The sequence below is a fragment of the Anoplolepis gracilipes genome, chromosome 14 (genome assembly GCF_047496725.1).
Source record: "Anoplolepis gracilipes chromosome 14, ASM4749672v1, whole genome shotgun sequence".
NCBI lineage: Eukaryota > Metazoa > Arthropoda > Insecta > Hymenoptera > Formicidae > Anoplolepis > Anoplolepis gracilipes.
The window spans coordinates 1603095-1622402 of record NC_132983.1 but is presented as its reverse complement, the minus strand read 5'-3'; positions in this window follow the sequence as shown (position 1 = coordinate 1622402).

Sequence of the window (19308 nt, the reverse complement as noted above, 5' to 3'; positions counted from 1 at the left end):
CGTTATCGTCCAAGATAATGAATTACGACGAGTTTAGCGGAGCGTTCTGTGTTAATCACTTAATTATCGTGTCTGGATTACGAATGTTTTTTTTTTTTCTTTCATTGGTACGAATAGATATGCCATCAAATGTGTAAGATATATCGCGCTTGATGTCTGCACCGGAAATTATTTATGAGAGACAGGAAAGGAGGGGAAGGGAGAGGGAAATTTTTTCGTCCGGCTCTTTAAGAAGGTCCGATGGTGAGGTATCTCCTTCGACGATGATCCTTACGAGTACAAGAGAGCATCAGTTAGCCGAGGTTATGCATCACGTGCACGTTGGTGTTTAATTTTAAACGAACATGTGAATCACTGCGATATTATTTCAGACGATCCGACGAAATCTCGCTGGATTCCCCTCGCGGTTTGCCGCGACAGAAATTGCAGTCGCATTCTTGACTAAATATAATGCCCAGTCGCACTTTAGAGGCATTTATGCGCTTGTCAACTATATTATATAATATGGGTGTATGTGATAAATAAAATACTGAGAGCCTTCATCGGAGATATCATTTCAGATTTCACAGATTCTACGATTATTGTTGTTACGAGCTGATTTTCGAAATCCTCCGATATTTTAGGCCTGAATAATATTATGTCTTAATATTCTTCTTAATCACAATTAAATTATAAGCTTAAATTATAATAAGATAAGATGTTAACCTACCGCTTGTGAACGATCGTCTCATCAAAGGTTAAAAAAATTGAAAAACTATGCGACGATTAATATCGACATAAAGACAATCGATATACAATTTCCAATCATGTCATCGATAGGATCGAGAGGGTCGTAAAAGGTCGAAAGGTGGCTGCGAACGGAAATAATGTGTATAAGGTGCGTGATTTGCTGTCGACGTATCGGACACGAGAAGACACGCGAGGAGGGAATTAGAAAGTCTCGCCAAGTATGTACGATTTTTGGAATGTCTCGCGGTCGTAGAATTGCATCGGACGAACCTTAAGGAGGCAATTTTGCGACAGCGAACCCCTTAAGTCACGTTCATACGGCCGAGATTATGCGCGCGAGAAAGAATATCGAATTTAATAAAAATATATTAAAACTCAATAAGATATTAATATTATTTTTTAAATAAAACACACGGCGTTTACTCAAGTCCTGTAAAAAAATTCTCTGAAAATTCTCTAATCATCCAGATCTATTTCTGTTCAAAATTCCAGCTTAAAGAGAATGTTTTTCCAAATTTTTGTCGATGAAATTTTCTAAAATCAATTTTTTTTGCCCATGTTTTTCACCCATATAAAAGAAAAACACAATGCCACCTAAGTTTCAAGTGTTACATTTACTTAAAATGTATTGAAAAAAACTGTGTGGCATTCGTTAAGATAAAAATTTTTAACATTTTCATATTTTATTACCAACAAAATTAAAATAAAGAATATGCACTGCATATTCAATATTTTGTTAAGACGTTGAATATATAAGCAGAGATAGTTATATGCATATTTATAATTTGTAGTATAAGAGAGCAACGTGATCAAAGAGATAATTTTTATAAAAATTTCCTGAGTCCTAATAAAATTTCATGAGATTTTTCTGATTTTTCCAGGTAAAAAAGTCCCTAAGAATTCCAGGCTTCTTTCATGTTTTACCAGAGAGTATATATCCTGATAAAATATATTAATACCTACGTAAAATATAAATATCCTATAAAATATTAATATCAAGTATTTGAGCTGTAGTTGCAAGTATTTTTTTATAAAGAAAGCATTATATAAATAAAAAATTATTGATATTTAAAAATATTAATATATACGTATACATCTTCTGATTGTATTTTGATTTAAAAAAGGTATAAAAGTAATTAAGAAATTTACAAAAAAAAAAAAAAAAAAAAAAAAAAAAAAGTGATCAGTTTGCTTCTGAAAGACTCGCGTAATATATCGATAAATGGCTAAATCAAAAGGTATAAAAATAATTGAAAATACATTCACATGCTGTATAATAATTTCGATAGCTCTGTTAAAAGATAATTGTTTCTCATAACATTTTCCAAGCAGCAGGCTCTATCGATATCTCAAATCTTTCGCTGCAAGCAAGCAAGCAAGAGCGAGTATCGATCTTGGAAAGTCTCGGTTGCGTCCCTAGTCCGCGATTATCCGCTCTCTCGAGCTCTAAGCGCGCGCGAGTAAGAGTCATCGATCCTCGTCGTCCCCGTGCAACGTTTTATCGGTTGCATCGCGTTAGCGTTCGAGTATCCGCTCGACGGAGGAACGCTGTCGCGCGCGAGGAATTAACGAGCTCTCTTAGCTCTCTCGGTAGCTTAGAGGCGAAGCCTGCTGCTCCTCCTCCTCCGTCCTCCTCGTCCTCGTCCTCGTCCTCGTCGTCGTCGTCGGCGTTGTTGTTGGCAGCAGTGGCAGATCCGCGGCGACCTACTTGGCGTGCCTCGACCCTCCTCTCTCGCGGCATCGATTCGCACCGAAATTATTCCCGAGCCGATTATTGTTCGCGCCATCCCCTCGGTTCGAATTCCTCCCTTCGAAAGAGAGAGCGCTCCTTTTGAAAATAGAGATCCCGCCCCCCCCCCCCACGTGCATTTTAATCGCGCACGCATTTTTCATACCCCACTCACGGACATGTAGCTCTTTGTGCGAGCTCAAGAAAGAATTGAATTTTTTTTTCAATTTAATTTTTTCCACTCAAATTCGTTTCTTTTGAGATTTTTCTTTTATATTAAATTGAATCCCGATACATTTTGAAAATATATGAGAATTGCGGAGGTTTGTCTGAGCAGGAGTGGAGCTTCCGCTGGCTTGAACCAAAGATGTACATATGTCAGTGTTCTAACAAGGTATTGGCTGGCGACAGGCGCATTTCTGCAACGTAAATCGCTTTAGGCGCAGCAAAAGGAGCGACTATTACGTATTTATCTGTTGGAAACAATGACCTCATCGTGCAGAGTGTTACCATGAATTATTTACGATCACGTGTGGAAATCTTCTTTGTTTCCGAGCTAAGATACAACAAATAACGTTTAAATGTATTACGTCGATGCGCAATTGGAAAGATATAAAAAAAATACTTTCAAAATATTTTCATTAATAAAGACAAGAGCTGTAAATTCAAATTTTCAATTTTGATCAACTTTTAATTTATCATATCAATATAAAAATTCTCATTTTTAATTCGATCGTAATCTTATCATATACTTGCCGAAATATTAATTTAATAATAATTTTAATATTTAATAAAAATTAAATAAGATTGATTAAGATGTATCTACGTCAAACTGTAAAATAAAATTTTCAATTTTGATTAACCTTTAATTAATCATACGACATAAAAGTTCTCAATTTTTAATTCGATCGTAATCTTATCATATACTTGCCGAAATATTAATTTAATAATAATTTGAATATTTAATAAAAATTAAATAAGATTGATTAAGATGTATCTACGTCAAACTGTAAAATAAAATTTTCAATTTTGATTAACCTTTAATTAATCATACGACATAAAAGTTCTCAATTTTTAATTCGATCGTAATCTTATCATATACTTGCCGAAATATTAATTTAATAATAATTTTAATATTTAATAAAAATTAAATAAGATTGATTAAGATGTATCTACGTCAAACTGTAAAATAAAATTTTCAATTTTGATTAACCTTTAATTAATCATACGACATAAAAGTTCTCAATTTTTAATTCGATCGTAATCTTATCATATACTTGCCGAAATATTAATTTAATAATAATTTGAATATTTAATAAAAATTAAATAAGATTGATTAAGATGTATCTACGTCAAACTGTAAAATAAAATTTTCAATTTTGATTAACCTTTAATTAATCATACGACATAAAAGTTCTCAATTTTTAATTCGATCGTAATCTTATCATATACTTGCCGAAATATTAATTTAATAATAATTTGAATATTTAATAAAAATTAAATAAGATTGATTAAGATGTATCTACGACGAACTGTAAAATAAAATTTTTAATTTTGATTAACCTTTAATTGATCATATGACATAAAAGTTCTCAATTTTAATTCGATCGTAATCTTATCATATATTTGCCGAAATATTAATTTAATAATAATTTGAATATTTAATAAAAATTAAATAAGATTGATTAAGATGTATCTACGTCAAACTGTAAAATAAAATTTTCAATTTTGATTAACCTTTAATTGATCATACGACATAAAAGTTCTCAATTTTTAATTCGATCGTAATCTTATCATATATTTGCCGAAATATTAATTTAATAATAATTTAAATATTTAATAAAAATTAATTAAAATTGATGAAGATGTATCTGCCAAAATGTAAAATAAAGTAAAATTGTACCGAGAATACGGAAGCAAAGGAGCGAGATGGAATGTCGTAATTTCGTTGATCGGTAATTACACAGGTAATTATAAGGGTCCGCGTATCACGGCTTGAAAGCTTAAACGCATCTTCTTATCCGCTCGAGGCGCTATCAATCGAGCGTGTACTCGCTCGTTGTCGACTTTTACAGAGCCGCTTTTACGAAGCGCGCGGATTGCGCACGACGAACGCTTCCGTCGCTGATCCCTTCGAAGAGAAAGAGAGAGAGAGAGAGAGTGAGAGGGGTGAGGGGGTGAGGGAGAGCGCGTTCTCTCTCTCTCTCTTTTTTTTCTCCCCTCTTTGTTCTTCTCGGTCGACGTTACAGGAAAACGATGTTGCTCTCTCGCGCGCGTGCGCGCATTCCGTCATCGTGTGTAGCCAACCTGATTACAAGAGAGGCCCCCGCCGATGTAACACAGCCGCGCAAACGTCACGGATATGCAGGGTCGGCTAATTCTCAGGACGCGAATCGCTTGACCTCTTTGAGCGGATCTCGCGATTTGTAAATCCTTCCATTAAAAGCGACACATGTTTTACTGGACGGAGTGGCATCCTTTTTTTTCTTATTCAAAATTCAAGAGAGACGAATTTGGATTAAATTTTCGACAAGATAATTTCCTTCGATTTTTTGCAGACGCGAGTTGTCGATATTTTTACGTTATTAATACGTGGAATAATTGATGTATAACATAACGAGTATCGAAGGTCGAATGTCGCGAACGTAAGAGAAGAATGGAATGTTCAAGTCTGAAGATGCGGGGATTTTAATCCGTTCCTGCTTCTAGGGTGATGGTATGAGATGAGAGAGAAAGAGAGAGAGAGAGAAAGGACGCAGTAGGCGAGAGTGAGAGAAGAGCTAATAGCGAATACGTGTAAAACGCAGCCTACAGTCAATTTGATGATTCCAATATTGCCTATAGTAACCGCGGGCCATGTAAACCAATAACATTCTCCCACATCGTTACATTCGAGGCAAAAACATCTATATTAGAGACTAAATTGCTCGCAAAACGGGATCTCCCCGGTTTCTCGAACGTAGACGCTATCCAAAGTTGTAAACCCGCGCATCTTTCAATTTCCACGAGAAAGAATCTCGAGATAAGCATCTCAGTTAAGTTTCATGTAATCCAATTAAAAGACGCCCTTGGACATCGAGAGAGATATTCGCGAGCGGCTTTTGCTCCTTTCATTCTTCGCACGATCTCGAATACAAGTCAGTACTTTAATGTAGCATTTACAACCATGATACCAACTCGTACTATCGAAAATTAACTCTCCCTACCTCCCGGCAAAAACTACCCTCAAAGAACTCTGGGAAGACGGCCGGAGGAAGGAAGATAAAAACATAAGGTCTCTGATTTTTCATTAGCGGAAAAGGCGTCAAAAAAGTTAGTGCACGTTGCTCTCTCTCTCTCTCTCTTTTTTTTTTTTTTTTTTTTTTTTTTTTTAAGCAGCCTCCGTGCGGTCGCCGGAAAATATCGATCGCGTGGATACGCGTCATTTAGATACTCTCGGCTGTGTGTGCATACATGTGTGTGTGTGTGTGTATATATATAGGGTGTACTTGTATATATTCAGTTGGTCCGCGCGCATCCCTCACGAACACACGACGCACCTACGAGTCTAGTTCCACACCGTTGAATAAACGTTCCGTTTCTCGGTCGCTCTCACTTCTTCCCCGCCCGCGTCCACCAGGATCCTCCTCCACCCCCGTCTTTCCGCCCCGCAACTCTCCCCTCTTTCAACGCGTGCTGGTATAAAGCGTGCAGGCAGTGAGCCGTGCACAAAGGCCTGATTGCCGGACACCCGGTGAAATATGCCAGTCCCCGCCAATAACCGGTATCTCTCTCGCTGCCCTCTCTTCATTTTTGCGCTGTCTTCGCGCTGCGGGTTCACGGAGCGGCTGGGGAGCGGTGGAGAGGGGCGGGGAGAGGGGCGGGGAGAGGGGACGGGTAAGTCGCGGAGAGACGGACAAGGAGGGACGGGGAAACGGGAGGGAAACAGGATGGAGCAAACGTCGCTGGAAGTGTATCGAGATGCGAGAGACAATGCGACGCGGAGCTGGATGCTAACACACAGTGCAAGAAAGATTGTTTATTTGATTTAGTTGATTTAAGGGTGACTACTGAAAGTTTCTTAGAAAAGAAAATATCCCTAAATTTCCAGGTATTTCTGTTGAAAATTCCAAGTAAAGAGAATATTTTAATGACTTTTAGCGTCGTTTTCTAAAAGAAATTTTTTATTGTATTTTATAAAATACTTTGCACTCGTACGAAGGAAATAGAGCCATTCTATGATGCTAGAGTTGCAAATATCCTGAAAAAATTAAATAGATAAATATTTTTCACCCGCAACATTTTCATTTTTTTACTACTAAAAATTACAAAAAAAAATGTATTACATATTCAATATTTTGTTAAGACATTGAATCTATAAATAGAAACAGATATATATTTTAATTTAAATAATTCACAACTTGACTTATCGGTAAATCATTTACAATATAAGAGCGAAATTGTCAAATAAATTTTTTTTTTTTTTTTAATTTCATGATCTTTCCAGGTACAAAAAATCCCTGATCATTTCATGTTTTTCCACGAAATAGACACCTTGTAACACGCGGGGAGGAGGGAAGGAGAAAATCACCCATCACGATACGATGTAAAATAAATAACACATTGATCGCGAAATAACACTGAATAAAATAAAAAAAGGGCGGCGTTATTTTGACAAATAAAAATTGCCTAGAAATGTTTTTAAAAGCAACTTTTATAAATCATCGATACGTTGAATAAGGGTTTAAGTAACCACCTATGAATCGAATGACTTAAATTGTACATTTGCAATGATACATTCAACAAAATAAAATTTAAGTAAATAAGACAAAAGGAGAGCATTATTTGCGAATGCTTATTTTTCGATGTTGTGTACTTTTTTTATTGTATACAGTTGTTTCGATCGAAGATAAGCTGGAGAGTAAGGGTAGGTAAGGCTAGGTGAGACTCTAGGGCAACAATGGAGGTTGTATTGTACCAACGTTACCACGAGAAAATTACACCACCTTGTAAATTCACATTTAAAGACTGTGCGCTTTTCGCGCTTTCTCTAAAAAAAAACCATTATTTAAAATCCTTCAAAAAAAAAAAAAAAAAAAAATTAAATATATAATTCTAACAATAAGAATAATTTAATAAAAAATTTCACGTCTATGTGCTTTGCATTTTGTCTAAAAATACGATTTAAAATCTTTGAAAAAATAGATTAAAATATAATTTCATATTATTGTATGATTATAGATTAAATATAGTTTCGGAAAAAATTCAATAAGGAATAATATGAGAAAGTATTGCTCCCAGGGAGCAGAGGTTTCTCGCGATCTCGAACAGTAAATCGGAGCAGCGTAGAATATAATTATCGGTTAATTCAGCGTGAGAGAGAAATACAGAAGAGAAGGCATAATGTCAGACGTAGTTTCATACTCTTGAGGTTTACGCGGTAGTCACGCGGCGCATTTCGGAATGCAATATAGAGCCGGGCTGGGAACCGCGCATAATGGGCGACGCGCGCGATAGCAGTGATTGCAGCGGGAATCGAGTGGCTACTCGAGAGCCGCAAGTAGTTATGTACCGCGAGTCGAGGAGAGTCGAGATATGCCATCCATTCGCCGGTGCTCGCTATACATATGCCTATCGTTTACGGGAAATCTCTCTCTAATTTTCTCTTTAAACAATAATAATATTAATCAAAACAATGTTTATAAATCAGAGCGTCTATCAAATGTTTAAGAAAAATGTCTAGCTATTTTTGTTCAAAATTCAAGATAAAAAGATATTTTTCAATTTTCTAAGATAATTTTTTTTATCGCACACGGTTTCTAAATATATAAACAAAGATTAATATATATATATATATATATATTTTTATAATTTATAGTATAAGAGCAAAATTATCAGAGAGATTTTTTAAATTTCCTGAATCTCAATCAAATTCCCTGATTTCTTCAAGGCAAAAAATTTCCCTTTTCCAGGGAAAACTTCCCCTATATATATATATATATATATATATATATTAAGGAAAAAAGTTCTACGTTTTTCGGAGCTCCTGCTGTATTATATCCCTAATTGCGACGCTGTTGCAGCAACGGCCGAAGAATTCTATCCTGATATTCGACGTAATAGAAATCGGGGTTTTCGCAATAATCATCCCCTTTTTTGTACTTTTGCGACGGTCGATATGGGATGGTTTCGCATTCGTTCAGTCAGTCGCTGAAAGATGGCCGCGTTCCTTGCGTGCGACGCGCGCATAGACATCGAGCAACATCTCTCTTTCTCTCCTTTCTCTCCTACTTTTTCCTCACCCGTCGACGTCCTCTCAAGTCCACGAGAGACTCGTATTCAATTCTAGAATCATCTTGTTCCGACTGAGATTTATATAAAAAAATCATTTATCTGTAGAACTCCCTACCAGAGGATATTGTAACCTTTGACATCCTTGCTTCTTTTCAGTAGAATATTGCAGCAATATTTGTTCACCATGTTACTTCTAAGTTCATTGACATTCACTTTCAGGGCTTTATTCCAGAAAATTAAATAAACCATTTATATATTTATTATTTATCTACTTTGATGTTTCAGCTTTCGCGAAGCAAGATTTGCGAGCAAAAATCGATGAAGAAGAAAAAATGTCAGACTTTAATTCTGCGATTGTTTCAACTATTTCGAATTACCTTTCTTATCGGCAGTTAATTGCTATTATTCTTCATGCATTTCTGAGTGTATATCTTATCTATATAATTAATTTGAAAAAAAAAAAAAACAAATCAATCATATTCAACCTACGATTCAATTCGCACTGCTATTGATACACGATTACTTTTAGAAAAAAAAAAAAAAAAAATCAATTAACTTCTGAACATCATTAAGCTCAAGTGATGATAGTATATTCGATCATATAGCATTTATATATCACGATATATGTTTAATGAAAGAAGGACGTCACATTGTGAAGAGATTCTTTTCTAGTCGACCGCCATAACAATTTCACGGTTCCACGGATTAATCATTTAGGAATGCCAGCTCACGGCGAGGAAGGACCGAATGCGAGTAGATCGATATGCGATCGTATTTTAAACGCGATTTATATAACTCACGACAAAACTTCACCTATAATTTCCCGTCATACTCGCCCAGAATACCGAAATGTTTACAAAATTAGAACGGATGCTATTTTTTTTTTTTTTTTTTGACAGAAAGTCGCACGTGTGCTTTATTTAAAATGACAGATTTGGAGAGAGAATGCCATTCACTCCATTGGAAACCAATGTTTGTTCGATATCGCGCGAGCGAATCGCGAGTATTAACATGGGTGTCCCAGAAGGACGGGAGGGAGGACGCGAAAGAGACGACGACCCGGCATTGTGTGCGCCTCCGCTATTACATCCAAGGTTACCCCCGACGAGTCGTAAGTTCTTCTCTTTCCATGTCTCTCTCTCTCTCTCTCTCTTTCTCGCTCTCTCCTTCTCGTGCAACAACCCTGTGTTCCGCTTATCCGCGATACGGCATCATATTTCAAATACGTCTCGATAACATACAGGTTGTCGCGCATCTGGGTGACACCACGTTGACATTTAATCGCGAATCCGCTATTGCAGAAAAATGATTTTATTGGCATGTTATACGAAAATTAAACAACGCGATAAGATAGCGAGCACATGCCCCCCCCCTCTCTCTGGAAAATTAACGCTCCAAGAGATGGCGAACAAATTATATAATCTTCTAAACCATATATTTTACATTTTTTTTTTTTTTTTTTTTTTGACAGTGTCACATTTGAATCTTCTATTATTCGACGGTTATAATTTAACGACCTTTTTTCAATAAGTAAAACTTATTGTACAATTTGATATTTATTTCTACTTTCCAATGCGTAAACATCAGAGCATAAAGCCAATGTTGTTTGATTACGCGTTGATAGCGTCTTAAGGTTATCGGCGGGGGCGGAAAACGAAGCAGGAAATGCCTTACGCAATCGTAAGAGAGAGCGTGAACTTTTCACTTTGACGGAATGACAGATAGAGAAATACATAAAGGGGCTTTGGGAAATGGAAAGATAGTCGCGCGGAAATATTTCCACCGGGTGAGAAAAAAAAACGCGCTGATAGAAGATCGATATCTTTTCTTTTTCTCATCCGTTGCATGCACACACAATGTATATATATATGTACATCCGCACGCGTGTTCATTACGCTACACGTGATCGTTCGGCCCGTTACGCGCGCGCGACGCAATAAACGTGCGTCCTCACGTGAACGCGACGAAGCGTGTTAATAAAAATACGCTCACGTCAAACAGTTGTGTGGCGGAAGAATAAAACTTTTTTTTTTTTTTTCTTTTTTAAATTTAACATAGCGACTCGCGTATAAAGTCGATTAATTCGTCGCACGCAATAGCGAATTGTCCTCTACATTTCCGTTAGGTGTAGTTTAACAAGCGGCTTAATTTATGAGGCAATTACGAATTGAAGTAATTGTGCCGACTGCGCAACAAATAATAACGCGCTCAAATTTTCATAGTGCGACACGATCTCAGAACTAACAATATTTTTTGGGAGGAAAAAAAAAAAATTCGACATAATCGTGATTGATTACACTGTCTTTAAAATTAAATTCTCTATATTAAATTAAATATAGAAATAAAATTATAAATAAATAAATAAAATATAATATATATATATATATATATATATGCAATATAAAATATATAAATAAAATATATAATATAAATATATGAATAAAAAAGAAAAATATATATAATAATAAATATTATCATCTCTCTACCATACATTATTTAATATCTTTAAAAAATCTTTAAACGTAAAAGTTTTCTGCTTTTCGTTTCCTCGAATTCGCACACTATTATTTAGAAGAAATTGAACGTTTCATCGAATAAACGACCGATTATACTAATATCAGGTTAAACGCGCCGACATATGGACTTGCGCTTAAATCGATATAATAACGTGCGTTGTATCGTGTATATATGATTTTATTTTTTTTAATCCACTTATTATATTTCCCGCAGTCGGGAAAGATCCATTTTGTTCTATATTGCGTGCTACAAAGACGTTCGGCCGCGGAAATTTAAGTCACGTGATAAAGATTAATCGGGATAAGCGTTAATTACTTTTACAGCTTCAAGAAGGGATGCTGAATTTTACGAACAAAATCTTGCGATACCTCAATACCTACTCTAAGAAATTAATTCCGCATACGATATTATGAAGAAAAAAAATCGAACTCAGAATTAGCGTTTCATATAAATATGAATCATACATGTTATTAGTTTTTTCTATTCGTTTTGTGATACGAATCAGACGAGATATTATGAACGATTAATTTTTATCTCTTTCAAATTTTATTTTCACAGTGTTCGATAAAAATACATTCAAAACAGATTTATAACAATAAATCAAACATAAAAATCACATAAAAAAAAATTGCGTGTACCAAGTACAGTAACATCTAATTAAGAGCATAAATAATTTCTTACGCACGACTTTGGTCTACAACGTAAAAAGGAGGGTCAGATGTATTACGACTGTTATCAAATTCAAGGGTGAACGCACGGGGGTGAGCGTACAACAAAGGGGCATCGTAAACGCGATTTTTCCCTTATCGTGATACACATAACGAATATATAAATGTATTCGCATGTAAAGTGTTTATTATCGCAACAAGGCCGTTATGATATCGTCGCGTGTTACTGATATACGCGAAAATGTAAAATATTGCATGTACGTTTCATCGCTCTTTCGTGCATAATCGACGGATATAATGATTACAATATCCTCCCTCTATATATTGTCCGAGATGAGACAATTTAACAGATAAATATTATAACAGATGTGTTCGGATTATTATATGGAAATTAATCGTCTGTCAATATCAATGCGTAACCGTACACATTCGATATCTGTAATCTATTTCAAAAATATTATCGATAAGAGAAAGAGAGAAATATATGTGTGTATATATATATATATATATATATATATATATATATAGAGAGAGAGAGAGAGAGAGAGAGGGGGGGAAGGGGAGGGGAGTAAGGGAGACGACCGTGGTTAATTTCGTAAAAAACACGTGCCAGAGACCGCGTACGACTTATTACACGGCACGAATTCGTGTGATGTCAGAATTGCACGTGCCAGTAATACACGCTGACGTCATCCCGCAGAAACACATCGAGATCCTTGCAGTTCGATGCGCAAGTCAATTGCGCGTGATTCGCGACATTCACACGCGTAAACGAAAGTACACCTCTCACATTTATAGTGTGTGAAAAAAAAAAAAGTATCGATATATTGAGATTCGCGAATTTAATTTAATTTAATTTCTTTCAATTAATTTATAATTTCAATTAAAGTATCATAGAATTATAAATATCTAATCAAACTGTAATATGTATCTAACGATAAATAAGTACATAATAAATGGATAAATAATATCTTACAAGTAGCCAAGTAAATTGTAAATTAATTTTATAATTAAAAAATATAATTTTATCTACGACATTTTTCATTTGAAAAAATGTTTTGTATCGATTGCGTGCCATAGTTTCTGGGGGGGGGGGGGGGGCGGGGATTACGTTAACGAGATTGAAAAATGCGATTATGCGTGAAATAAAATAAAAGTCAACGAGAGAAAGAGATATGTCATGTTAATTTTTTATATTTATTTTATTAATTAAATATTTAATTTATTACTACTTTAATTACTAGTTAACATTTAAATGTTAATTGTACAAGTTTAGAGCTATCGACACTTTTATTAGACGTAGTAAAGATTAATACAGAAAATGTACGACTTCTTAATAAAAAACGCATGTCGACCTCGAATATAAGCTCTTTAATCGAACGTGTCATCAAAACGTGATGCATATCCACGATTTAAACGCGATTTCCCTAGTAAAACCGGACTATATGTTTTCACAACTCGGATCACTGATAACGCGTGTTTGTTTGCACTGGCGCATACGCACTGATATAATAGTGATTATAACGTCACAACTATCTTGTTTGAGTTTCCCTTTGTCAGGATGAGATAGTTATTAATCCTCGTACATAAAGTTACAATAATATCCCGCTGAGCCATTAAATTTGAAATATTTTAAATTTACTATAAAAAAAAAAAAAAAAAAAAAATTTGCAGATGATTATCAAGTATAAACAACCGTGAACTGTTTAAGAAAGTTATTGACTAATTAATCCGAAAGCACTTTCTCGAATTATGTCAAGTACTTCGTGTCACGATTGTTATCCAAACATTCGAATGCCGAAATTAATCGAGCCGATATGATAATCTTTAATTGTATCAAACTGTTGAATAATCGCACGTGTTGCTTGATAAATCATATCTCTTAACGTCCGGTAAACGACCGACCGATATTTTAAGACGCGTGGGGATAATCGACGGTAAGAATCGTCGACTGATGGAAGAGGCTCTGGCTCTCTCTTCGTTGCCTCTATCGCGTGACGTCGTGATTTCACACGACATCGTGACCCTCGCAATGACGGTCGATAATAATCCGCAAAAATTGCAATTCACCATCCTGCCGTTCAATTATACGAGTCGAATGTAGAGCCGACCTTTGCTCGGAAAACGTTTGACAGAAACGTCATCGTGAAGACTCGATTCAAATGTCAGTCATACTTTTCCCTCTTTCTTTCAGCGAAACTTGATTGAAAAAATAACATCTCCCGAGATCCTTTCGAGAGCCGAATTTCATGCTGCGATAAGGGAAAAGCGAAAAGGGAAATTCGCCGAGAGCTTTGCAAGCACGCGCGTTACACGCGACCGCTACCTGACCGATTCCATCCGCTCGTGGAATTGACCAATCGCGGGAATCGGATTAACGGGGCTAAAGGGGCGCGCGCGCGCTGATTGGGATTTGCATGACTCATGAATTATGCACGGTGCCGGTTTAAAAGTCAATCGCCAGTCGCGCCGCAATTAGGATCCATACGGCGGCGATGACGGACCGCAGAGAATGCAGCCTATCGATCGCTCGCCGAAACGGCCCGGGTTAAGGTTAAAGCCGCGTGAGGGGAAACGCGATGCCCTTCGCGGCCGCCTCTTCTTCGGGCTCGGGCTCGGGCGCTGCTGCTGACGTACACGCTTGGCGTCGAAATCAGAGAGAGAGAGAGAGAGAGAGAGAGAGAGAGAGAGAGAGAGAGAGAGAGAGAGAGAGAGAGAGAGAGAGAGAGATCCTGTCGTCTCACTGAATAACTACTATTAGAGGGTGTCTATTCAAACCTTGTGAGAAAATTCCCTATCTTTCAGGTATTTTTCTGCAAAATTCCAGATAAAAAGAATATTTTCAACATTTTATTATGTAATTTTTTTTTTAATAATTTTTTTATCGTACCCGTTTTCTAATGCTTTTCGCTCATACGAAGAAAAAATACAAAGCCGCTTAATTTTCAGGGAATTTTTTTCCACTTGAAAAAATCAAGGAATTCTCGTGGATTTTTTTACAAAATTCTCTCTGATAATATTGCGAATTATAAATATATATCTACCTTTGTTTATATTTAATATCTTAAGGCTAATTTAATTTCAATTGTATTAGATAATAATATTAGATATAAATATACTGAAAAAAACTTAATAGCTTCCGTTAATGTAATTTTAACTTTCATAACTTTCATTTTTTATTATTAAAAATTAAAATAAAAAATATCTATCATATATTCAATACTGTGTTAAAACATTAAATATAAACAAGGGATAGATATATATTTATAATATATTTACAGTATAAGAGCAAAATTATCACAGAGAATTTTTTTTAAATTCTCTGAGAATTCCATTTTTTTCTAGAGTGTATACACCCTGCTATTTGATCGCTATTATATTTAACTTTTATATTTAATTTTATATTATATTTAACTTTTATATTTATCTCTCCTTCCTATAAATTTACTTTTTTATAAAAATAAAAATAATAAAGTACACCAGAAAGGACGCTGAATAATTCTAGCCATCAAAGAGCAGAATTATTACATCGATGCTTTAGAAATAATATTCTTGGCCGTGAGGGCAATAATAGTATTATCGCCTTATTGTAATATCGATAATAATAATATTGTTATTGTGCTTTCTCTCGTGAATTGTATGAGAATAAATTCAAAGAGCGTTTAATCTGACTCTATATGTATGTTTTGTCTCTGTGTGTGTGTGTGTGTGTGTGTTTGTGTGTGTGTGTCTCGCTCACTCGCGCGACTTCCTTTCCTTCGCGGTCGATACGATTTCACCTCGCGAACACCATCGTCGGCCACTCGCCCACGCAAAGACGATTTTGTCGTCGATACAGAAAATATTTAAATGCACAAATTTTCAGATTAAAAAGAAAAAAAAGAGATACCAATATAATCACACTATCTTGTGTTCGGATCGATCAGAATCAATTTTAATGATTTAATCTCTGAAATGTAATATTGTTATAATAAAGTGTATAATATTTAAATGTCAAGTATGCAATTTTGCATTTTATTTCAACTTTTAATTCTTACTATCCGAAATTGATTCTACTCTGCAAATTAAAAATTCATAAAATTATTATAGAAGAATTTATCTATACAAATGTGCTGCATAAAACTCATTGAGAGGAATATATTTCGATGAAAATATTTCGCTATTCTGTTTATTTCGCCCATTGCATAAAAAAAAAGTATGTACTGTAAGTAATCGACTGTTGTACGGTGTTGTGAAACACAGTTCAAATTGGCGTTTATAGTACCCGTGAAAGCAGCGCCTACGGCTTCGGATAAACTGATCGATAATTGATTCGTGCATGGATGCACACCGCGTAATAGAGTCAAGCAAATCAATAGCGCATTAATCGAATGCACTCGAAGCGATAGCGCGAGATCGACCTATTAATTAACTTCCCGATTTCAACACTTTGGTGGCGAGATCAATCCCGCTCGCGGAAATTTATCCGATAAATTATGAAAATTATTATCTAAAGTATCGCTAACGCATGCATTTCATTAAATTTAATTTATAATTTATTTCCTGAGCCGCGCGCTCGCGCGATCACTCCTGTCTCTCTCTCTCTCTCTCCGTCTCTTAAAAAAAAATAAATAAAATAGATGGATTGGCATCGCGTTAAATTCTTCAATGACGTTACTAGAACGGTGATTAAGTGCAGCGGTTATAGCGCGGATAGACAGCGCGCCGTCTTGTTTAATATTTCACTTCCGGCGTATCGTTCGTGGCACCGGGGCTCGGAGTCGGCCCGGCGTGTGCGCGCTGCTTGTCTAAAAATAGGAATATAGATCTGCGCGGATGTAAATCCGGGGTAGAAGAGTGGATGAAACGAGTGTGGCCAACATTTCGCGGATAAATCTCACGGCGAATGGAATCCCGGAACGGGAAAGGGACACGGATTTCGAACGAAATTTTATTATATCCGGGCCTGAAACGCGAAATGACACTTTATTCTTTGCCTAATGTCGAACACCATGTACAACAGATCTGTCTGTGATTCGAAAAGCAGTAAAAATTTATAGAGACTTCTTTTCGATTTGTCAAAGTAATAAGATAAGAAAAATATACTATGTGACAATGCGTGATGAGAAGCAGTCAAACGTCGCTGATTTTTTTGTGTCATCAGACCAGCTGTCTATCTCGCTCCGAGACAGAGTGTCTATTCGAATCTCATAAAAAAAGTTCTCTGATCCTTCAGTATTTTTATTCAAAATTCAAGATACTTTTTTGATGCGGTTTTTTAAAATAATTGTTTTTTTATCGTACGTAATACGAAGGAAAAAATAAAGAAGTGCTAAATTTACAAATGTATTGAAAATTTAGCAAAAAAAAAAAAAAAAAAAAAATTGAATAGCTTTCATTAAGATAAAAATTTTCAACTTATATCCAACACTTTCGTCTTTTTTATCACTAAAAATTAAAATAAAGAATATATATTGCACATTCAATATTTTGTAAAGACATCGAACATATAATAGAAATAGATATAAATTTATAATTTACAATATATAAGATTAAATCAAGGATTATATTTTCACAAAAAAAAAAAAAATTTTTTTTAATTCCCTGAGAATTCCAGGTTTTCCCAAGATGTATATTTTCTGAGAGAACATATGTCAGAAAAATCTTGAAATTTCTCCGTGTATATATTATATATGATTCACGCGGTTCAACTTTTGTCATACTAATTGTCTGAACACGAGGACGCACTAAATATGCCTAAAGGGTATGCTTTCATAGCGACAAGAACGAGGAAACTTGGCGTGGAGAGAGAGAGAGAGAGAGAGAGAGAGAGAGAGAGAGAGAGAGAGAGAGCGAGAGAGAGAGAGAGAGAGAGAAAAAATGCCGGCGAGAGGGAAAATAGAAGAGACAAGAGTACGAGGAATCGTGCACTCGTGAAAAGATCCTATAAAGGTGGACGAGTGGAGGGCTGGTGAGAGGCCATCGTACGCGTGCGCGGGGGCGGAGGGGTAGTCGGGCGAGGGGTGGTCGGGGGACGGGCAGGGCAAATTGGCAATATGGCCGCCAACGAGCGAAACGAGCGCCGCCTGGCAACATTTTTCTATTCCCGCCGTGAAATAGTTTTTCGATCGTCATTCATTGCTTCTTCTAATCGCTTAGGTTAGATCTATAAAATCTTCATTTTCTAACAAAATTATAATTGACATCATTTTTTTTTTTTTAACTGTAAACACCGACATTTATCCTTAACATGGAAAACAAAATAATTGTCAAAATTGTTGTGTTAAAAAAAATTTTAATATAAAAAGAATGCCCTAATATATTATGATTATTTACATAGTGTTATTTTATCCTGACATTGGTTTGTTGATAATTTAAGATAAATATAATTATCTGAGAGTATCTTTGGACAAATATGTTTGACTCAACACATTTTATTAGGGGAAAAAAAAATATTCTTGTATATATTTTGAATCGTAATGATAAAAATTTAGTGAAGGATTTGTCCTTGTAATTGTATACATTGAATCTATTTATGTTTTTGCAGTAAAACAGTTTTATATGCTAATAAAACTATTATCATTCGTGCTGCATGGGTATTTATATTTCTTGTGTTGTTTCTTACCTTTCTATAGTTAAACTTAAGTATCTTTTAAAGAGGTACAGTAGATGCTTTGGTTTTTATTTAAGATGATTGAATTATTCTATTAATGCCGCAAGAAACCTCCATTGGATTTAGACTTGACAAGATACCTAAAACCAACTTATGAATAAATACAATAATTGATTTAACGAATAAATAGAATAAAGAATAGAAATAAAGAAAGACATTTATCTGTTGTCTGGAGATATAAGATAACACAGATGAAATTGTGAAAGTCAAGAATATTATTCATCTAGTGTCCTTAAGAAAAAAAAAAGCAGTAATCCATTACAATTACAGGATTCAAAGATTGTTTTATCCAGACTGTGTATATAGTCTCTCTTTTTCTCTCTCTCTCTCTCTCTCTCTCTCTCTCAATATAAAAGAATCCAAAAGATTTTTTCAGTTGTGGAAAAGATGAAAATGTATGGATTATCTCCCCTAAAAATCATTTAAATCGAAATACGCGATCACGATGTAATCGGAGGAAGAAAGTATTTTGCGATTTGAAGAAACGCGAGCCGAAATATTTCGCGATGCGTGTGCTTGACCTGCCCTCGCTCACCATTTTACCAGGCATTGTTGCCACCATCCGGGACGAAAAATTGCGTATGCACAGGATTATATCCCGCGGGATATTTCTCGAGGACGAGGACGATTCGATGACCGCGACCAGCGCGTTTTCCCGTTCCTCTCTTTCTCTCTCAGGCCGGGATCCGCGTCGCAGCAGCCCCGTCTTCGGGCAAGGATGAAACTTTTTTTTTGGTTAA